At 45.6% G+C, this 23,571-nt stretch overlaps 1 protein-coding gene across 11 annotated transcripts in view; it reads left to right on the top strand.

Moving 5' to 3' along the window:
• Positions 1-23,571, top strand: part of TTLL11 (tubulin tyrosine ligase like 11) — a 228,728-nt gene that overhangs the window by 135,569 nt on the left and 69,588 nt on the right. Inside the window, exon 1 of one of the 11 annotated variants that reach the window (XM_064579523.1) lies at positions 22,237-22,345. The exons of the other annotated variants lie outside the window; for them this stretch is intronic. The gene's annotated coding sequence lies outside the window, so the exon portion shown is untranslated. Of the gene's footprint in view, positions 1-22,236; positions 22,346-23,571 lie in introns of those variants that run through there. 11 annotated transcript variants of the gene reach the window in all.

Here is a 23,571-nt window from a genome sequence, read left to right as displayed (position 1 = left end):
CTCCCTGCTCAGCAGGGAGTCTGCTTCTCCCTTTCTCCCTCCTCCTGCTCGTGCTCTCTCTCTCAAATAAATAAAATCTTTAAAAAAGATTAAAAAAATAGAGCTCCAGTTAACTTCTATTACCATTGGATACTTATAGTATCTACTGCATAGAGTACATCCGAATACCTGTGACATAAAATATTGAGCGCAGGATCTGACACATAGTAAGAACCAATCACAAATAGCTGTTGTTATCATTTTGTCCATTTTCCCATCTGATCCTCACAATTGTTTTATGAGATACATTATTATTATTTGACAGATGTCATATGAGCATGTGGAAACATTTAGTAAAATATTACTAAAATGTTGGGTTTTTATTAATGTGTACAAAAAGGCTTTCTTTGATAAACACAAAACATCATGCAGATGAAAAAGAATGTGATACTTTGGGATGGTTTAAACCCAAATTCTTGCCTATATTCGGAGATGTCATTACAGAAATTTAAAATCCTATAAAAGACCCAGAGAAACAGCCTAGTGTATTTGAAAAGGAGAGAGCAGAGAAAAGATTACAAATATCATTTAATAATGTTATTTAGGCATTACTATCACGTTTTTAAAGTCTACAGGATGAAGTAGCAAAGTGTTTCAAAATGATTTGCACGTAGCACTAATTCATTTAAAAATATATGGTTTATATGCATAGAAGCTATTGGAAGGAAACATGCTAAAATGTTGAGTGATGCTCTCTGACCTGTAAACATTACAGATAATTTTAATTTTTTTAAGCTTTTCTGTATGTTCTAAATTTTCTACAGTTTTTTTCTGCTTTGAAAAGGAAAAGAAGGAGCCAGGGCCCACCCGTTAGACCTGTGTGAGGGCAGGCTGGCCCCAGGTCCCAGAGGACTCAGTGCCAGTGGGCCCCCTGCTGAGTACACGCTGGACCTGGGATCTTGCAGCGGCTGGGTCCTCAGAGGGCAGAACAGAAGTGGAATCTTGTCTCCTCTCTTTCCACACAGCAACTTGATACGAATGGTTTTTAATTCACATCCTCTTGCCAACCTGTAGTGGTCGCTTTCAGCTTGCTAACCCGTACTGGCCCAGGTTGTCTTACTCTTAAGTCCCCGTTAGAAGTTCTCTCCTGTTCTACCACTGGTGTCTTCCTTTCTCCATCCCTCTCATCTTCAGTTCTCCAAGCAGGGAGGCTCTAACTGGGCTGGCCAAGCCACCCCTATGCAGAGTTAGCTCTTTTTGATGGTAATGAGTTCTGTCTCAGCCAGTCCCTCAGAGACTGGATTAAACAACTTACTACCTGAGGCTGCTTTTCTCAGAAGCGGCCAGTAGGGGTCAGTGTACCCAGAGACCCTTTGAGACTTGGGGCTCCTCTGCGGGGTGGCTAGTTTCCCTGAGCTGTCACAGGGAGCAGGTGCTGAGCTCTGTGCCTCGCGTGCTCCATTCCTCTGCTCTCTCTTCTCAGCTCATCCTGGTACCTAAGCCAGAAACCATGGAGGATTCCGTGAACTCTCAGTGAGTTTTCTTGAGCTCACCTCCTTGATCCTGTCATCCTCTGCGTCTTACGTATACCACCCCAGTCCAGTCACCATCTTCTCCTGTGCAGGGAGCTCTAAGATCTCAGAATTTATTTTCTGCTCACCCCTTTTCTGCATCCACTTTATTCTTGCAGCAGGCTGATCTTTTCAAAACTCAAATCTAACTGGGTTAAGACTTAAAACACTACTTAAAACACTTCAATGGCTTTTCATTTCCTCATAGACTAAAAAGAAAACCATTTAAAATGCCTGCCAAGGCTGTGCATGAGCTAGTCTAGACCAGCGGTTCTCAAAGTAAGGTCCTTGGACCCCCAGGGTCCTTCAGGATCTTTTCAGGATACCTGCAGGCTCGAAACTATTGTCATCATCATAATACGAAGACATCATTTGCCTTTCCATCGTGTTGACTTTTGCACTGATGGGGTGTAATAGCAGTGCTGAGTAAAACTGGCTCCTTCACCATGCTTAACACAACGGCACCAAACTGTGTTAGCAGTCGCTGTGTTCTTGACTCCTTCCCACTCTCTTACGGTTTATTTATTTATTTTTTAAAGATTTTATTTATTTATTTGACAGAGAGAGACACAGCGAGAGAGGGAACACAAGCAGGGGGAGTGGGAGAGGGAGAAGCAGGCTTCCCGCCGAGCAGGGAGCCCGATGAGGGGCTCGATCCCAGGACCCTGGGATCATGACCTGAGCCGAAGGCAGACGCTTAACGACTGAGCCACCCAGGCGCCCGTACTCTCTTACGGTTTAAAACAAACACACAAAACAATAAACAAACAGAAACCAGGTTCACTTAAAATCCTTGATGAAACAATACAAATTATTAATTTAAGTAAGTCTCAGCCCTGGGGTACACTTCTTTTTAATATTCTGCGTGGCAAAATGGCAAGTAAGTTTAAAGCGCTTCTGCCACGGAAACCACAGTGCTTGGTTGGAGGAAAGGCTCTCGTGTGGTTGTGTGGGGTGAACTAGCCCCTTTTGTCAAGGAATGATTGGAAAGTTCTTTTTCCTGGAAAGAATGATTGGCAGACAAACTATAGTTTTTCACATTTAGGCATTTGGCAGATATTTTCTTGAAACTGGAAGAAGGGGGCTTTTCATTTCAAGGAGGAAAACCAATAGCATTTGCCACCAATGATAGAATATTTAACTCAAAAATTAGAATTTTAGAAAACTTGTATCTGCCACCATGAGTTTGATGGCTTTGCAACATTTAAAGATTTTTCTGATGAGATCAGTGGTGATATTAACGAATGTCATTTTCTGGTATCATAATGAATTACACAGCGTTTGGAAAGTCTGCATCAAACAGTATTTCCCAAATATCCAGTACATGATGTTGTAAAGGTCTGCATGAGTAAAAATGATCCGTTCAAAGTGTAAGGTAGACCAATAGATTTTCCCAACAGGGTGCAACATTTATTGATAGATTTCAGCTTCCACATTGTGACTAATCTTTAAGAAAGTGCCACTTGGCAAGAGTTGGGATATGCCAGATTTCCTTCACATACTTCAACCCCAAACATGTCACAGCAGACATCGTAGAAACAGATATGAGAACCCAAGTATCTTTTATTATATCAGACATTGTAGAGATTTGCAAAAATGTAAAACAGTGGCTACTCTTTTCACTACTTTTTTGTTGCTGTTTTGGAAAAAAATATATTTTTCACAAGAATGTTATTTACAGTAACATGTAATGAACCTGCTATTGTTATTTTTAAGTGAATATGTTAAAAAGTTGTCTGTTTTAATTTCTATTATGGTGAATCGATGGATTGTAAGTGTATGAAGGACTCCCAAGGGCCCTCCCCACCCCCACCCACCAAATTTGGGAACCATGGATCTAGAACCAGATCCGGTCTCTACCCTCCTCTTATATCATTCCTAGTATTCCCTGAATACTAGTCCCTTTCCATGACTTCATCAGCTCCTCCAGCCTGATTCCCTGCTGCTTCAGGGCCTTTGCACATGCAGTGACTTGTGCCTAAAATGTATTTGTTCCCCGCTCACCAAGATTCTCTTATTAACCTCTACTCTCTGGCCATCCCAGCTCAGGAACGCCTGCTCTCTCCTTGCATCCGTCACATCCATTCTGATTCCCTCCCTTGCAGAGGCTTCGTGTTAATATATTTCATACCTGTTCTTCCATTCTACCTTCAGATTTAAATTCTTGTTATGTCCTTCCTTTATCATTTCCCTTTTGTGCCTATTTCATAAGTACCACCTCCTCTGCTGTCTGTTGTGTTATATTAATCACCACCTGTCTGATACAAGAGAGAGGAAAAACTAACCGACATTTTCAGTGCTAAGGGAGCCAGTTGATCAATCTTTTCCTTGAGATTTCATACATTTTTAAGAGGGTTCTCACATACCTCTTTATACACTCCAGTGTAATTTACTCTGTGGGTTTTTTTTTTTTTCCCCCAGCTCAGGAAGCAAAGCATCTGCATTTTGTCATTAATGAAGCTGATTTTCCTGTCTCTTGTACTTGGAAATCTCTGAAGTGTGTGCTTATTTATTTATTTTTTTTGTATCTGCCAAACTTCCCATTTTAACGGTACATCATCTTTTTTCTGAGCTCCAACCCCTTGAAGTGTAAACTCAGACCTCACCTATCCTCAGGATCAGTGGGAATTAGCCTTATTATTCGATTTTTCTTTGCAAAAACTGGGTTATCTAGATCTATCAGCCTGCCATACTACTATGAAAGGTTCGATGAGATTTTCTTTTTGAACTATAAAGAAAGCCTTTGTAATAGCACAGACTATCTGCGCTGTCAACGAGGGGGTCTGGGAGCGAAGCTTCTCCTGGCTGCTAATAATCCTGGGCAAGCCTCTTTTCCTCGCAGGATCTAGTTTTCCCATTTGTGATATGAATGGGCTGGGTGTTCACTAAAGCTCATCCTGCCCTAAGACTCTGTAATCCAAAGGCGTCCTGAGAACCTGGGGTGTACCTAGACTGTGCCCGTTACCGAGGAGGGTGCAGATGCAGGAGGAAACAAGCCTGTGTTTCCAAAGAAGAGTACAGGGCTCTTGGGAACCAAATATCTAAATCTCTGAAAACATTAGGTATAATACAGAATGATATATATTTATAATATACATCTAGAATACATGTATCTGCATATTTTTTATACACTTCCCTCCCCCGTTCACCAAGCCCGTGGCCACATCCTGGGGCATGGTGAGGTCGCAGAGGAGGAGAGCGTATAAAGGTCAAGTCTCAAGAACTCATAGGCTTGTAATGGAGACAAATAGAATATGCAGCACCCCCAGATCAACGTGCAGGCCATGTGCTGTCAGCTAGGACGTAACGGGAGGCCCTCAGAGGTAGGTGCCGACATCACTGAGAAAAGTTGAAAAGGGGGACTGAGAAAAAGGAGCTGGGGGGGTGGGTGGCACTGAAATGTCTTTGCTGAGCGTGTGGTGGGATGACTGGAACTCTTTGGAAAATGGGCAGCTAGCCTGAGGGGCGAGTGACGTGGCTGGTGTGACTAGCAGTGTCCCCTTGGAGGATTCTGGGTAGTGTGTCAAGGCCTGTGTCCAACGGTGACCAAATCGTTCACGGTCCTGGAGCATTTTTCCTTCTCTCCGCAGCGTAGGGATTGAGCATCATCGGCTGCAAAGACAGGAGTGAGATGCGGAAGGGAGGACGAAACTTGAGAACACATTCCTCCCCTTCAACAAGATCTAGTAATAGAGCCGCTAATTTTAACCTCTCAGCCACTTAGCTCGCTCTGTCCTCTGTCGGGGAGAGCTTGCATGCCCGCAAGGGGCTCGGAGAACGTGGCGTGGCCTGGGGCCATTAGCACGAGCTCTCTGCCCCCAGCGCATTGGATCATTACCTGTTGCTCAGCGTTTGACAAATGGGACAGCTGCCGCTCAGGCAATTTCCTAGTGAATGGCCGAGCCAGGTGGCGTGGGAAGATAGCTGGCCTCACCGAAGGGGGAAAGCTAATGCTAAACATTAGGTCTTTGAACCTTGCCGTGTTACCAATTAATGGTCGAATAAAGTGAACCGAGTAATTAGATGGATTCCAACCCATGGCTGTGCTTCCCTGCTTGAGCGCCTCCCATTTCCTTACCATGTGAAGCAGAGCACAGATTCAATTACTAGGAAGAAGGGCAGTGCGGGATTCTACTCCTCACAGCGTTGATGGCTCCTGTCTCTGAGGAATGTTAAGTGAGCACCTACTGTGTGTCTGAGTCTGTGCTAGGAAATCTGCATTTAAACATGCATCCTCACCACTGCCCTGTGGGGTGTGGATAGTGTACCAGCTCCATTTTAGAGGGGCAAAGGTCAAAGCATGGAGAGGTACGGTGACCACTAGGACCACCTGACTGAGTGGCAGACCTGGGATTCAAACCCGGGGTCTGCTGACACCAGAGTCCAAGCCCTAACTCGCTCTCTACTACCCACCCTACACCAGACGCTGGTGGCTCGCATGCCCTCGTCTCCTTTCATAACCCCGTGCTGCCCTCGAGGTGGGAGGTAGTATTCATCCTGAATTCACCCACGTGGGACCTGGGGTGAGAGAGGCCAGTTGCTTGCTGGAGCCACTCAGGGAGTCCCAGGCAGAGCCTGGTTTCTGGCTGACACAGATGTCTTCTCTACTCCCTGGGGCTTCTAGGCTTTGTCCACAATAAGGTAAACGGCCCCGGGCCCTGGGGGCTGGGCTGTGCACATTTTGCTGTGTCTGTAACCAATAAGGACCTTGCGATGCCAACAACCTGGAGAATTGGGAACTCTGGCCTTTCTGATCTGGGGCCCAGGACTCTGCCATTGCTGGCTGAGTGGTTGCCCCTGGGTGGGTCCTTTCCTCTCCCTGTAGCAGGTGACCTTCAAGGCCTAGCATTCTCTGGTGGCTGACTGATGTGGGATTAAGTTTAAGTCATCACCAGCCATAAAATGATCGTTGAGTGGCTGATCTTGAGATGTGGGACATGGTTTTAGTAATTGTGTAAATGAGAAAATGAACCCATTCATATCCATATTTTCCCCAGACAAATGGTTGCTTTGGGCTACTTGCTTAAGCCATCAGACTATTGGAGTAAAAGAGCTTCTAGATGCCAAGTGCCTTTCTCACCTTGAGTGTAGTCGCTGATGTTGCGTGTGTTACCCTGTAATCTACTCATCCCAGCAACATGGTATGCGTGGGAGTTCCAGCCTGGTCAGCCCAGGGACATTGCTCACTTCTCTTCTGCCTCTTCCTGTGGTCCGAGTTCATTTCCCTGGACGTCAGTTTTCTCAGATGGTGGAATCAGACTGGGTCATCTTTAAGCAACTCTTCTAGGACTCAAGTTCTATGATTTTTCACTTACTGACCCCCCTCATTGCCTCTCATTTGGGGAATGCAATTGTCCCTATAAGTGAATTCTTTTCAAAAGATAGGTGCTGATTTCACTGATCACCAAAGTATTACAGTTTAGTCACTTAAAATTGGAGATTCTTTTTAAAAAGCTTACACATATTTGTTTTCTTAATAAAGTAGATATTAAACTTTTTCTTGCTGAATTGGGTTCATCACTTTGAACATCAAACCATAGGTCCTTAGTGCCCAAAAGAACTGTGATCCACCCCCTTAGTCTACAAATGCCCCCAAAGAGCAAAGTGCCCTGTTAGGGGTCACACAGCTCGAGGGGGGCAAAGTGTGGGTCCTCAGAACTTGTTAATGCTTCCTGACCAGTGCACCGCCTTCTTTTCTATTGTGGTCTAATGAATTGTTGCCCTACAGACCTCGCTTGTATTCCCAGCACCCCATACGGGAACAGGCGCAGAGAGGGCTAATTACTACTTAAGGAATGAATGGATGAGCTCATACCCCCGGAAGTGGCCCTGCTTTGTAATGCTGACATCCGATATGAACGCTTCGTCCACCCCTCCCCAGTACATTTTTCATACACACTCCTTGGCTGGAAGAGAAGCTGCAAATGTCCTTGACTCTCCTAAAATAGAATGCATGAATTTTATGGAAACTCTCTTCAGTTCTGGGGCCTTTGGGGCTCACTTCATGTTTGCAAGCTATGTTTTGTTAGCTGAAATTGTCTGAAACTGCATGTTCTACTTAAAATCACAGAGGTTGTCCCTAATAGGCTAAAGATTATTGTTTGTCCAAACGAGAAGAAATGAGTCATTTTATACTAGTGCGGTAAATGGATGTTTTGTGTGTACCTAAAATTGAATAGAAGATTTAAAGATCATCTGACTTATGACTTACACTCTCTTAGTGTGGAGAAATATATATTTCTCTATACTAAAGAAATAGCATCAATTTTTCTAGAAATAGTAGCCCTCCCAAATCAGGGCTAATGGAGAGGTCATTCGGAAACAGAATTCTTGATGTTTCTAAATCACAGACATGACCATGTGTCCCACACCCCTCTCCACCCCCTTTCCATGGTTTTCAATCATCTCCTGCAATACTTTAAGATTGTGGTGCCTGGAGCGCCCCCATGGAAATCACCCAGCTGCATTTTTAATACCATCTCTGGGCTTGAGACTAGAAGCATGCATTTGAACAAGCTCCTTGCATGATTGCTTCAGCACACCAAAATTTGAGGATAACTGGCCTCTAGGGTAAGATCTAAACCCAATACCATGGAATATACAAGATCCTCTGTGACTAGGTCTTACCGCCTTACCAGCATGATCTCCACCTCCTCCCAGTGATCCCAACCATCATACTGTGCTCTTGTGGATCTTACCATTTTCCCCCCAAATTATAGTCTACATATTCTTTTCACCTGCTGACTCTAAACTTTCTGGGGGCCTCATATGCCTAGATTCCTTTTCCTGGCAGCACCTGGGCACTTGGTAGGAACACCATCAGTGTTTTTTTTGAGACTTACTGATCCAAAAACCTGAATCACGGTTCAAGGAGAGGCTGACATTTGTTGAACAAGAATAATAACCATGAAGGTCAAATTCAGAGGGGAAATGGAGAGCCTCGAGAAAACATAATGATAACAAAAATCTCTAGCTGGCTAGCTATACGGGTGTCCACAGAGCATATGTGCTCTGTGTAAGACATTGTATGAAGAGCGTTATCGGCGCCACTTCAATTAATTTTGACAACAGCGCTGTAGGGTGAGGTGCTGTTATTCCCTCCATGTGATGTTGAGTCTGAGGCTGAGGGACTTGGAGAGGTGGGTCTAAATGCAGCCTCAGCAGTGGGACCCAAAGCCAAGTCTGTCGGGTACCGAAGCTCCTGCTCCAGCCCTGAGAAGGAAGACCCACTGAAGGGGGATGAGGCAGCAGGGTGACCTGGGAAGAGAAGAGACAGTCTGTTGCCGGAGGATTGGACCTCGACCCCTGCTCTGCCACTGATCAGCTCTGACACCTGGTGCGAGCTGTTCCTCCCTGGTTTGCGGATTCCCAGCCTGGGCCACAGGGTGATAAGAGGCCATGGGGGGCTGTGGGGGTGGGGGGCTCCTACCTGTGACATCTGTGGCCCAGTGCTTGGCACCTGCCCAATGCACCGTAGACACTGGATGTTATTACCATCACACGTTCACCTGAGGATGAAAGGAATCAATGAAGGTGAATAAGCCCTTCATGGGCTGTGTGGCTCTGAACAGAGAGAGGAGTTGTTTTGGGGTTCTCAATAAGGCAGGGGCCAGCAGAGACCAGGAGGCCCTGTGCAGAGCTGGAAGGGCCAGGGCCCTGGGTCCCAGCGCCTTGCGTTGGGAACGCGACGTGGGCAGCGCAGGGCCTGCACGGGGCCAGCCCTGGGCCCCTCTGAAGCAGAGACTGTTCACATCTAAAAAATCGTGGCTACTTCCTGGCCGGCGTGTGTGAAGGGGAACTTCAAAGTGTGTCAGGATCCCCTTATGGCTCTAAAGATTAAAAAACCCCTCAAGAGACGAAATAACCTCAGAGCTTTCACAACGGTAAACTGGTATCTTTTTGAGAGGAACACAGCCCTGGGAAGAGATTGATACGACAGGATTTTCAGAGCTCCCGTGGCACAAGAAAAATGTGAAGGGAGATGAAGGCCTTACCTCCTCAAGAGCCGGCCTGTGCCTTTCATCCTGAGATTAGAGGCCCTCGGTGCCAGGCTCCCTTCTCATAACGGGTGAGGCTCTTCTACAAGGGTGAGGTTGCCGGAGGGGAGTGGCTTACTGCCATCTATTCAGTCATTCCACATCCATTCGGCCGTTCCACAAGCCAGCCCTGAGCAGATGCCGTTCCCGGCCAGGAATGTGGTGAGGAGGATCATCAGGGGCTGTGGCAGGTAGCGGGGCCAGAAGGCTGGCAAGGTCGATGGAGCCAGGCAGTAAGAGGCCTTGTCCCCCATCCTGGGATCCTGGAGCCTGGGACTTGGCCTGTGGGCTCTGAGGAGCCAACAAACACTGAACTAACATGGCATCACTTTCTCTGGGTTTTTAATTTTGTTTTTCTTTTTTTTTTAAAAGATTTTATTTATTTATTCATGAGAGACAGAGAGAGAGAGGCAGAGGGAGAAGCAGGCTCCCAAGGAGCAGGGAGCCCGATGCGGGACTCGATCTCAGGACCCTGGGATCATGACCTGAGCCGAAGGCAGACGCTTAACCATCTGAGCCACCCAGGTGCCCTAATTTTGTTTTTCTAAGCTTCAGCCTTAGGAAAAAACCACACATCTTCTGTTTGTCATGTTCTTCAGCACCTTGGCCTTTCCTTCAGAAATGTCATGGTGGAAGATTGAGACTGAAATTCTGCTGGAGATATTAGAAATCTATAAAAAGAGCCTTTCTGAGGAGAAATGAAGAGTGAATTGCCTGTGTCCTGCTTCTCTCCTTCAGCTGAGCCTGTTCTCCTTGTCATGATGAGAAAAGTCTTGTAATAAGACCATATAGTTGGATTAAAACAGGTTGAAAAGAAACAAAATCAATACCTTGCCATTTGTTTTATTATATAGAACCCTCAGACTTGCTCACAGACATTTTGGTTAGCTTCCAGCCCCTTGTGACAAATGACTGTCTCCAGGAGAGTTAAAATGTCTCTCACGAGCTGGAGGAAATCTCCGGAACGAATTTTAGTTGATAAAAGTAGCTGGGCTTGACGATTTTGCTCAGGTTAAAAAAAAAAAAAAAAAAAAAAATGCTTGTTATCCCCACAGGCATTTCTGCAGGAAATTGCTTGGGCCTGTTTTTTCTCTCCTCTTTCTGGAAGTGCCCAATTTCACTCTGACCTCTGCCTTTTCATCAGGGCTCTCCCCAAAGCTACTCTCTCTCCCTGTCTTCTCCTGTTTCATTTTTAAACTTCTCATCTCCATCCACAGAACCCTCACCTGCCCCTTCCCTTGTGTCTTGCTTTCCCAGGCCTTTCTCATTTTCCTCTGAACGGCTTGTCAACATCTTCTAACTCCGAGTTTACTTTATGATTAAAACAAACAAGCCAGCACACAGCATGATGCAGTCTCGAGAACCCAGGAAATGGGGAAAAGCCGGGGCCTTGCCTCTCTCTGCCTCGTGCACCATTACCGAGCTGGGAAGGATGGAAACATTCTAGGGTCCAACTCAACAGCATCACTCTGCCCTGAGCACCAACTCTGTGCCAGGCCCTGGGTCAACTCTGGGGAGCATGAGAGAGGTGGAGCCCTGGGTAACTCTGTTAGTCCCGTGAGCAGGGAGAACCAGTAACTCTCACTGAACCCCAGTTACTGCACCTGTAAAATGAGGTGCCTGACATCAAGGGCCGTTGGGAGTATTGAAAGGTGAATACTGTCTTAAAGCCCCTAGAATGATGCCTGGCCCAGAGGATGCCTCCGAAAGTGTTGATTTCACCTGTTTCCAAACGATGCCCTTTGCAGTTTTGAACAAAACTAAAGCATTAAAAAGGGCAACGGGTGGGGGTTGCTAAAAAACAAAATTCTGAAAAAAAGGAAAGACTTCCAACCCCAACGTCTACCAACAAAGTTAATGCTTCTCTAGACTCTGTCTACTTGCAGACATGCCTTTAATGTTTTCTTGTCATGTACAAGATTTGAGTGCTGCTGGTTTGTAAGTGACTCTATGGCCTGAACTCTCCCCCACATTGCTATGCAGTCCTCATGATCGTTCTTAGTGCAGAGAGAATATCTTAGGGTGCAGTTTCACTGTAATTTACCCCCATCATTGGACATTTATGTGGTGTTCAATTTTGTTCTTCTCTAAATAAAACCCCGCTCTGGAATTACCGAGGGAGGCTTATCTTTAAAAGATCTTGTTGCAAAGGGCCATTTGGCTTTTCCAAAGGGTTGCAACTGCCATCTTTGTCGCCATTCATGTCTGTGTGAGCCCGTACCCTGCAAAGCCTTGCAGCCTGCCTTTATAAAACTAGTTGCCAATTTAGGGAGTTTAAGATGGTTTTAAAATGTGCGTGTCTTTGGTTATTAATGGGCATCAACACGTTTCCAGAAAACCGTTCATGTTTACTATTTATATTTTATTTTATGGGACTGGGAAATTATCTACCTATATCCCTTGTCCATCTGACCATTGGGATTTTGAGGTTTGATATACACACACACACACACACATCCATACACACACTCAGTACTGATGTTGACCCTTTGCCCTGGACCCTGAAAACACTGACTTGGATGTGGCCAGGCAGAGGCGAGTTTAGTACCCCCTGGACAAGCACACACCCATGGTAGAGGCTGATGGGAACCTATCTAGGGCACTGATTTCAGGGGTCGTCCCCCCCCAGCCAGTCCCAGGGTGGACCTTCCCCCCCTCACTGTCACAGGGGACGGCAGCGATGGCCAGAGGCTGCCAGAGGGCTTCCAGAATCAGGCTCACTTCTCCTGAGAGAGAAAACAAATCCATTCTAGGCTTAGTGAGCCTCAAATTTGTCAGCAGACGGGGTCTTTCTACTGACTCCAGGAGACCTGGAATGTCACTATGGGCTTCCTGTCTCCTCTGGCCCCAGGTCAGCTTGCTCCCTGGTGGTCACCCGTTGATCGTAGCATTTGCAGACTTGAGGGCTCCTGGGCCCCAGGAATCCCTCCCGGGGCCTCTAGTGAGAAATACTGAATTAAAAATCCCACAGTGACACCTGTGATGACCCGGCTCCAGGGTCCCGGATGAGAAGCGTGAATGCGCGTGGCAATTGCGAGACAACAACATAACTATATCATGTTTTTTAAAACAGTACCAATACCATGAAAACGGAGAAGGATAAAATTCTGATGGAGTACTCAGGGATCTCAGCAGAAACGGCGAGTCTAGAGGCTGTTTCCTAAGAGTTAGCAGGAGATGGTTCAGCACAGATACACGGTTGTTCCTACCCGATGGTTCCCAGTCGGAGTGGCTTCGGTCCCTAAAATTTCCTTGGCGGCGGGGAGGGGGACATGGAAGGACACCAGCAGTAGCAGCGGCTGAGGTGTAAAGTGCTGTTTGCCAGGCAGCGTGCTAAGCTCCTTAAAGATGTTATTTCATAATCCTCGAAACCGATGAAAAGGGCTTAGTCTGTGATGACTATGTCAGGCTCACCGGGTTCTTCCGTGGGCTCGGAGGCAGCGCTTGTTATCAGAGCAGCCCCTCTGATAACATTTCTCAGCTCTCCTTCCTCCTAACTGAAGAGGCAGCCATGAGCATCTAAAGTTTAGGATGCCTTCCCTCTGTCTGGCCACAGGACTCCCTACCCTTCCCGGCCATCTGCTTGCCTTCCACTCTCTCTGCTGGATCCCCTGTTCCCTCTTGGTCTGACCACCCCCAATTGGAGCGTCTCATAATTGCGATTGCTAAAGCCAAAATTCTCAAGGTGTTGAAAAAGTACACGGAAATAAATCAGCTGGTGCCAGAATTTCTCCCAAGGGGGACTCAGCCCTGGGGAGGGATTGCTGAGCCTTAATTTACACACCAGCTGTGCTTCTAAAAGGGTGTGTAAATCAGTTCAGGGGTAACTGAAAGGTACCAGGGGGAAAAAAACTGTTACTTGGAGGCATCCTACTCTTTTGTAAAACAAATCTTACTGATCCTTTGAGGTCTCACTCTGGCGTCACCTCCTCCTTGAAGTTCTCTCTGATCACACCCCTCTCGGATTAGTTATGCTTTCATCTAAACTCCCTTAGGACAGTTGGTTGTGTCTCTGCCTGGCACGTGATCCAACCTCCCTTGTAATATAAATAGATCTTGGCGCAAAAAAGTGTGAAACGAATGTTTGTTGAGTCAATGAGAGAAGGAACCAGTGAATTAGACTCAACTCCCTGAGGGGAAGATGTATACCTGATTTAACTTTTTTTGCATTCGCCAGCAAGGGTCTTTCACAGGGACCTCACTCTTCCGTTGGTCAGCAGATATTTGGATAAGTAAACAACTGAAGACAAATTAGCCTCTCTTAATTTATCCTTTGTGGAAACCCCTCAGTTAACAACAAAGAGATAATATTTTATGATTGTTAGAAATTTGTTGGCAGAAGTCAAAGTAATTCAAAGCAGAAGGATGCCTTCCAGGCTGTTCACATATTAACTGGATGCCCTTTCTCTCCTTACCTTCCCCAGGCAGAGGGGTCCAGGCAAAGGGGTCCTTGGCTCTCGGTAGTGGGTAGGGGTCTTCCTCCCTCTTTGAAAACAGTTCCTCTCCTATGATGGGGCTGCTCACATTCAGATCATTCGCGAAACTGAAATGACCAGTCACATGGGGTGGCATAAACTTGGGGGGGCTACAGCTTTTGCTGCTGGTCTTTGTGTTAGTGCTGACATACAACAGTTTCCAGAGAGAAATCTCGGTCTTGGCTGCAGATCCTCCTTGGCCCACTCCTGTGGGGCTGGGGGAGGGGGGGCATCTATTCCAGTTCAAGTCTTGTTAGGTACTGATGTAAAAGAAAAGGATTTCAACCCCACCTTTGGTCTGATTGACTACCGAAGAAAACAGCTTGGGTCTAAATCTGCAAGATAAGCTATCTACTTCTCAGGGGTGTGCTGCCTGGTGACAGCCATCATAGTTTACTGAAAGGATATGGAATCCATCTGGTCTAGATGGTTGGATCAAGCCAAATCAACAGAGAGCTTTGCTCTTGTAGACATGGTTCCAGCTACCTTTCCTGACTCTTCTTTGGTGCTCTCCCTGTGGTGGGAGACATTGTAAGAAACATTGATTTTAAATATATATATATGTAAAGAACTTAAAGCAGTGCTTGACGAAGAGTTAAATAGTATTGAAGTGTCAACAGCGGCATCCCCATTAGCATCATTGTTAGGATGTTGTTGGGGACATCATGCACTAAGCACTAGCTGTCTCACCCCAGAGGAGATTGCTCTCCAGCACCAGCTCCAGGAATAGCTGGGCTTCTCCTTGAGCAACTGGTATAGCTTCCGTATTGTAACAGCTTGTTGTCAAAGTAAATCTTTCAACTTTTCTGTTTCTCTTTCCTTTGGCTACCAGGAAGCCTGGAGCCAAATTTGTGACCACCTCACCCCTGCCAGCAACTATGCAGACCTTTGAAGCATGTGTTTCTTTGTGTTTAGTTCATTCTTAACCTTATCTTTTTATTCTATGCATGCTCTTACCCCTATTTATGTGTAGGTCCATTTTAAAGCATTTTATCTATCTATATCTATCATCTATCTATCATCTATCTATCTATCATTTATCTATCTCTGTAAACCACTTCATATACTTTTTTTTAAGATTTTATTTATTTATTTATTTGAGAGAGAGAGAATGAGAGAGAGCACATGAGAGGGGGGAGGGTCAGAGGGAGAAGCAGACTCCCTGCCGAGCAGGGAGCCCGATGTGGGACTCGATCCCGGGACTCCAGGATCATGACCTGAGCCAAAGGCAGTCGCTTAACCAACTGAGTCACCCAGGCGCCCCACTTCATATACTTTTTAAAAAAGAACATGTATGTGTTTCTTTTTTAAAAACCAGTACTTTAGGGGCCCCCTGGGTGGCTCAGTTGGTTAAGCAGCTGACTCTTATTTTGACTCAGGTCATGATCTTGTAGTTGTGATCGAGTGTCGGGCTCCGCACCAGGCTCCATACTCAGCATAGAGTCTGATTCTTTCTCCCTTTCCCCCTGCCTCCCCCTCGGCTCCTCCCCACTCACGTTTGTTTGCATGTGCTCTCTCTCACATGCTCTCTCTCAAATAAATAATAAATAAAATATTTTTTTTTAAGTTTTTAAAAAATGGTATTTTGAAGTATTTCAAAGGGATCAAGCAACCCCAGTGTCCATCAACTGATGAATAGATTACCAAACTGTAGTATATTTCTGTAATGGAGTATTATTTGGCCTTAAGAAGGAAGGAAATTCTGCAATATGCTACCACATGGATGAAACTTGAGGTCATCATACTAAGTGAAATAAGCCAGTCACAAATGGACAAATACTGTCCTATATAATTCCACTTATATAGGGTACTTGGAGTAGTCAACATCATGAAGACAGAAAGTAGAATGGTTCTTGCCAGGGGCAGGGGAGGAGGGCGGAGCAGGGGAGGGGGGAGTTCCTGTTTAACGGGTATAGAGTTTCAGATTTATAAGAGGAAAGGGTTATGGGGATGGATGGTAGGGATGGTTGCACAACAGGGTGAATATTTAATACCACTGAACAGTACACTTAAAAATTATTAAGATGGTAAATATTATGTTATGTGTATTTTAACACAGTAAAAAACCCACATTTTAAAGTATTTTAAAAGTATTTTAAAGTCTTTTTAAAAGGCAATATATAACTCTTGAAGTTATATTGCCATCTTTAAAGTTGTCTGATACTGATTTTATTAAAAATGGATACTCTTAAATTTATAATTAGACTAGCTACCATTTTCTCCATGACTCAGTCTAACTTCTGATTTTTGCAAAATATTCCGGTTTAACTGACATACACCTTTCACAGAGAAAAGTCCATGATTTGTAAGTGTACTGCTCAATGAACTGTCATAAAGGGAACACACTGGGGTAACCAAATCCAGGACAAGAAATGGAACATTACCAGAACCCGAGCACTCCCACAGACCCCTTCCAATCCCTACCCACTGCCTCCTCACCACATGTAACCACCATCCTGATTTCTAACACTATGCTTTTTTTTTTTGCCTGTTTTTGAACTTCACATATAAATACAGCCAGATAATATATATTCTTTTGTAGCTGACTTCTCTCACTCAACATTACATTGGTGACATTCCTCTCTGTTTTTACATGTAGCAGGAATTCATTGATTTTCCTTGTTGTATGGGATTGTATTTTGTGACTGTACAGTGATTTATTTCTATGTTCTATAATTGATGGGTTATTTCCAGCGTGTGGCTATTATTTCACGTGTCCTTTCTGGAGAACAAGATGGGTAATAGAAGAAATTAAATGAGTGAATGAAAGAGCGCATCCTATAAATTGTCACAGATGACTCTCTGCTCCCAAGTGGCCTGGCCATGGAGTCTCTAGAGCCAGGTCCCTCCCGCATCTGAGCTCCTTGGATGGCCCCAATATTGTTGTTGATGCCATTTGCCCTAGACCCAGACCGGGGGCAGCTTTCTTTCATTCATTCATTCATTCAACAAATAAGCATTAAACATGTACCGCATGTATGCATTATTTGGAGTCTGGGGATACATCAGGCACGAACACAGATGACAGCCACTGCCCTCATGGGGCGTATGTTCTAGAAGCCCAGAATCTCCCCATTCTCATTCTGCTATTTCCCATCACTCTGTGACCTCTGGTCCATGCTCTGCCCCGCGGTGGCCACATTGTTAGACCTCACGGAATCTCACCCTGCAAATTCAACCCTCAACCAAGGATTGAGGCGTGCCTCCCACCAAGCCCCATCCACACACTTGCCCCTCTCCAGTTACCTGCTCCCTACATTCTGGACGCCTCAGCTGCCTGAATGCTGGTCTCTGCTTCCCTAGCTCAGAGTCTGCAGCTCTCCCAGCCCTGGCCCAGGGTCTGTAAAGTGCCCGGGGAGAAAGCTGGGGCTCATCTCACATTTCCCTTTGTTCACAGCTGCACTGCCAGTTGTCTAGTCCTTAAAAACACTTTCCTCAAAAAATTCGCCAAGTTTTCTAGTTGTTCAGGGCAGGAGTAGAAGTTTGCTGTCACTCTATCACAGCCAAAAGTAGAAGTGTATGCTTGTCTTTTTAATGGCCCCATATTATTCCATTATATGGGCAGAACCTAATCCTTGTGGATTTTTTAAGTGCAATTTATTTCCTTTAGAGCAATGAGAATGGTAAAACTTAGAGATTATACTCATTCTTGCCCGTGACTCAGGCTCACTTCAGCGGGTGCCACGGATTACCTTTCTGTCTTTCTTTTTTTATTGTGGAAAAATAGACCAAACATAAAATTTACCATTTTAACGATTTTAAAGTATACAGTTTCCTGCCATTAAGTATATTCACGATGTTGTGCAACCATCAATTTAGTGGATTTTAAAGGTAAATATAAAATAAAATTGACATCTGGTACACAATAGGAAGCATTTTTTTGAATAAACATATGATTGAATCCTGTCACTGGAAAGAATGATTTTGAATTTGCTGAAAGGATTTTGGCTACAGGTACCTGAAAAGCCCAACTTCATTTGGCATAAGTTATAAGGAAATGTGTCATCTCCCATAAAAAAGACATGAAAAGCTAAAGTGTAGTGACTCGATGACATTGCTGAGCACCCACATTCTTTCCATCCTTTTGTTCTTCCATCCTCAGCACAGTGGCTTTGCCCTCAGGTTCGTTCCCCTCCTGGCCCGGGGATGGCCAGAGCAGTTTCAGGTGTGGTATCTAAAAATAGCAGCCTCTTGAGGCAGGAAAGGGGTCCAACCCTCCTCATGTATCTTTGAAGAGTGAAGAAACCTCTCTCAGAAGCCCTCAGATGTCCCAGCACATCAAATTAGCCAGAAGTGGGTCCCAGTCCCAAACCGGAATGTATTGTCGAGGACAACGGGCTCTCCTCAATTGGCCTAGACCCGGCCCCTGCAGCCGGGCCTTGGGCTGGGGCCAGCCTCCCTGCAGCACCCAGCCTTGAGGAAGGGCATGGGTACCTCAACAGAATGGGAGTTCTGGGAGGAAGAGGGAAGAGAGGAAATGAAGCTTGGATGAGCCACCCAGTCAGGTCTGCCACAGACTCCCAACCCGAAATCAATCTGCCCCCTTTCCAAGGAAGAGACACTTACCTGTGAAAAATTCAGTGTGTCTGAATAAATATAAAATATAAAAAATAAATAACCGGAGATCAAATTCCCTAACAGTGTTTCCAACCATCTGATGGTCGTCAGCTACAAATCAAACTCTAACCTGACTAGCCACACTCAGGGTTCACACGGGCTCATGAGTCCTTCAGCTGGGCTCCACTCCTTCCGTTCTCACTGCTCACCGCTTTTCAGGCTCAGCTCAAAAAGCACTTCCTTCGAAATCCTTCTCCGAACCTCCAAATCAAAATGAATTTTTCCTTTTTCTGTATTCTCTTTCATTCTGCTTGGCGTAACTGCTATATAGCCAGGGTTTTATTATTATTATTATTATTATTATTATTATTATTATTATTTCTTTGTTTAAAAAATTATAAAAATATGGGGTGCCTGGCTGGCTCAGTTGGTAGAGCATGTGACTCTCGATCTTGGGATTGTGAGTTCAAGCCCCACATTGGGTGGAGAGATTTCTTAAAAATAAAATTTTAAAAAATTATAAAAGTAGGGGTGCCTGGGTGGCTCAGTTGGTTAGGCGACTGCCTTCGGCTCAGGTCATGATCCTGGAGTCCCGGGATCGAGTCCCGCATCGGGCTCCCTGCTCGGCAGGGAGTCTGCTTCTCCCTCTGATCCTCCCCCCTCTCATGCTCTCTGTCTCCCATTCTCTCTCTCAGATAAATAAATAAAATAAATAAATAAATAAAAATAAATAAATAAATAAAAAATAAATAAAAATAAAAATTATAAAAGTAGCAATACATCTTACTTATAAATAATTCAAACAATATATAAAGTATATACACTGAAAAGTCAAACCTTCCCACTTTCTCCCTCAATCCCGACCCCACTTTCCAGTGATAACTGCTGTAAGCAATCTGCTTTCATCCTTTCAAACACTTTTTTGTGTTTTTCAAACCTCCAAGGAGAGGTGAATTCATTTTGTCACTGTAGTTTTTATCGAGATGGAATCATACGAGGTGTTGCACTACACATGTGATGTTCTGTGACCTGCTGTTTTTACTTATCAGTACGGCAAGGACACAGCCTTCTGTATGAGTAGATCCAGATCTAGACATTGTTTCTGTGGCCTGACTGTTATTCCAGTTTGGGGCCTTATCATAGTTTTTATAACCAATCCCCCGATGATGGACACTTACGTTATTTCCACTTTCCCATATTTCCAGCAGTGCTGCCAGGAACCCCTGCACATATGTGTGTGTGCGTGTGTGTGTGTCTTTGTCCCCACGGACCAATAATATTTCTGCCAGGCAGATTTCTAGAAATAAAACCACTGGGCCAAAGAGTAGGTGATTTTTAAAGTTTGGTAGCCAATGCCAAATTTTATGAGGCTGTTTTGGAGACAGCTGCTGCTGCTATAAGATAAGCAATTCCCAGACCTGCAGACTTTATAAACCAATAAAACGTAAAAAAAAAAAAAAAAAAGGTGGAAATAACATAAAGAATGTCATCAACATTTTGCTTTTCCATGTAAGGGCGTTAAAAAAAAAGTCAAGTATCAATGATTAGCTTGAACCATGTGAAATTGACCTGTTTATATGTCAAAATAGCCTAATATCTGTAGTTTCATATGGTTTAGCTTCATAGCGTCAGCATGATTTCATAAAAGAATGGACGCCCATGCTCACACATTCACACACACAGCTTAGTTTCCTTTTCCCATCTCACCTGCCATATGGGCGAGCACTTAATCTCATGACCAGGAATCACTGGTGTGTAATCATTGACCAGGGGCCCCCCTCCCACCACCACCACCACCACCACCACCACCACCACAGTATCTGGCCATGCTGTAGCTGGGAGAGACATTCTGGTCATGTGAAGAGCAACAGGGTGGGGAGGGGATAGAGATGAAGTAGCCTATGTTCTTGTCCTGGGCCTCTGGCACTGGTTTCAAGCTCCTGTAGAAGAGCGGGTGAGAGGCAGAAGCTGATGAATCTGGGCGCGAGGACGCGTGTGACACTTGCCACAAGCAGGACCCCAGGAACCACAGGGGCACAGGCTTTCCCCTGACCCCCAGTCTTCTCCCCCTGTCTCCACGGAATCTAGCTCCATTCAAGGGCTGGAAGCTTAGGGGGCACGAAGAGCAAATCCTCTTGCCATGGGATGGTGCTCACATGACAGCCCAGCTCAGACTCGAGGACCCTCCCGTGTGAGCGGGCCATTGCAAGTCTGTGTGGAGAGGTAGAAGTCTTCTCGAGGGCTCTGGCACCAGGCATGGGTGCCCCTGTGGTCTGCTGGCAGGGCGAGAGCAGATCAGGACTCTGGCTCTGTTACGGGGCAGGTTGAGAGCCCCTGAGGTGGTAAACACTTGGACTTAACCAGTTTATTTGAAGGTCCTGCCTGTGGACTAAGTCCCTCGAAGCCATGGACTGTGTCTTCAACTTTGACTCCATGCCCCTCCCCCCAGCTCGGGCCTTGCAGATAGTAGGTGCTCAGGTAATTTCCTTAGGAGGGTAGAGGCCCTATTCTGGGGGTTGGCTAACTTGTCCTCTGAAGTGCCTGATAGAAAACGCTTCAGGCTCTGCTACCATGCTATCTCTGTCGCATCCACGCAATTCCGTCACTGCTATGTGAAATCCAGTAGACTCGGCTGTGTCCCAGTAAAGCTTTACTTACAGATGGCAAGTTGGTTTGGACCCAAGGGCCACAGATTGTCAACTCCTGCCCTATACTCTAGAAGAAAGAACAAGAGCAGACTGTCTTAAGATCAAATACTACGTTCGTTACAAGCTGCATCCCTGCGTGAGCTATTTCACCTTTTTGAGCCTTAGTTTCCCCGAACATAGAGTGGGGAGAATAGTCGCCACCTTCAGGGTTGTGAGAGCTGAATGAGGTAGTGTGTGCAGACTGTCCAGCAGAGGCCCGGCAGGTGGGTGGCTTAGGGGATCGAGAACCGCTAGTTTCAACTGAGCACGAACGCTCCATCCACAGTCTCACAGCCCAGCTCCTTTCCCCAGGCCTGTCCAGGGAACAACATGAAAGAGCAGGAGGCAAGATTTTTAAAGGCTGGCAGAATGAGATGCTTGGGACTTTGATTTGATTTCAACACAAGCACTGGGCAGAGGCATCATGTCCCTGGTCCTCCTTACACATAGCCTTCAGGTGTCAGTCCAGTAGTGTCCTGGCTTGATTGCATCCATCACAAGCAGCTTATGGCTTCCAAAAACACAGTCCTAGACAGATGTTGAGCCTGTCTGGGGATTAGAAATATCCTTTTCCATTAAGCATAAATTAACGTAATCGCCAGGTATGAAAGATATGCAACACAGACAGCATTCCCTGAAGCTTTCATTAAAATTAAAATTCTATTTAAAATTTAGCTTGTGTTTTCTAGGACTTGAACCCCTTCAAAGAGATAATATCTGCTGTAAATTTTTACATTGACAGAGTGGCAGAGATGAATGTGCCAGGGACAGTGATGTACTATGTAATTTCACTTTGCCTCCTGGCCTTCTTTTCACCAACGGATGGATCTGTACATCTTTTTTTTTTTTAAAGATTTTATTTATTTATTTGAGAGAGAGAGAATGAGAGACAGAGAGCACGAGAGGGAGGAGGGTCAGAGGGAGAAGCAGACCCCCCGCTGAGGACTCCAGGATCATGACCTGAGCCGAAGGCAGTCGCTTAACCGGCTGAGCCACCCAGGCGCCCGGATCTGTACATCGTAAAGAAATAATTAGTCTCGGTAAGATCTGGTCTTTGACCATTTTCAGAAGCAGTCAGACTGATCTAAAAAAAAAAAAATGAAACTCTGAGTCGAGATTACCCAGAGCAAGGTGCTTCAAGTCTGGTCTTTCAGATCCATACTTTCAGATCCATCCCCTTAGGATACACAGAAAGGGGAAGCGCCAGACCTCCAGAGGGAACCCTCCTTGGCCCGGCCTCTGTTTGTCGGGGTTGGAGCCTGTGAGTAGAGAAGGGGGGACAGCAGCAGTTGGGGCTCACTGCGTCCCTTATCAAACTTTGCAGGAGAGACCGCCTGGGGGACATCCACAGAGTAGAAAGAGCGTTGAAGTCAGACAAACCTGGCTTTGGGTCTCTTTTTTTTTTTTTCCTGACTCTGCTCTTGGGCGAGTCTTGTAATTTCTCCAAGCTTCGGGTCTCTAAACTGTGAAATGAGGAGAATAATGCCTGCCTCCTAGAACCCTTGGGAGGACTAAAGATAATCTTTGTGCTTAGAACTCCTCTCACATTCTGGGCTCTTCCTGAATGCTTAATATTTTTGTTTTGTTTTGTTTTGTTTTAAAGATTTTTATTTAGGGCGCCTGGATGGCTCAGTTGGTTAAGCGACTGCCTTCGGCTCAGGTCATGATCCCGGAGTCCCAGGATCGAGTCCCACATCGGGCTCCCTGCTCGGCGGGGAGTCTGCTTCTCCCTCTGACCCTTCCCCACTCATGTACTCTCTCTCTCTCTCTCTCTCTCATTCTCGCTCTCTCAAAATAAATAAATAAATCTTTAAAAAAAAAAGATTTTTATTTATTTATTTGAGAGAGACACAGCGAGAGAAGGAACACAAGCAGGGGGAGTGGGAGAGGGAGAAGCAGGCCTCCTGTGGAGCAGGGAGGCTGATACGGGGCTCGATCCCAGGACCCTGGGATCATGACCTGAGACGAAGGCAGATACTTAACCGACTGAGCCACCCAGGTGCCCCATGAATGCTTAATATTATTTATTCATTTCGGAAATTGTCGTTGAACATCTGCCGTGTGTCAGATTCTAGACTAAGTGCTGAGGATGCAGAAAGTCATAAAATACAGCCCCCACCGTCAAGATGCTCAGAGATGGGGGACTGGGGTGTATAAACAAGAAGAGCACAATATAGGGCGACCAGTCCGAAGTGGGAGCATGAACAAGGTACGGAGACGGCACAGAGAGGGGAGCGGTGCGCCCTGTAGGAGGTGACATCTGCTA

This window comes from Mirounga angustirostris, unplaced genomic scaffold (genome assembly GCF_029215605.1).
Source record: "Mirounga angustirostris isolate CCGP_5_RB_7025 unplaced genomic scaffold, mMirAng1.0.hap1 SCAF_15, whole genome shotgun sequence".
Classification (NCBI taxonomy): Eukaryota; Metazoa; Chordata; class Mammalia; order Carnivora; family Phocidae; genus Mirounga; species Mirounga angustirostris.
Note: the sequence above shows the minus strand (reverse complement) of the source record. Positions and strands in the feature narration are given on the sequence as shown.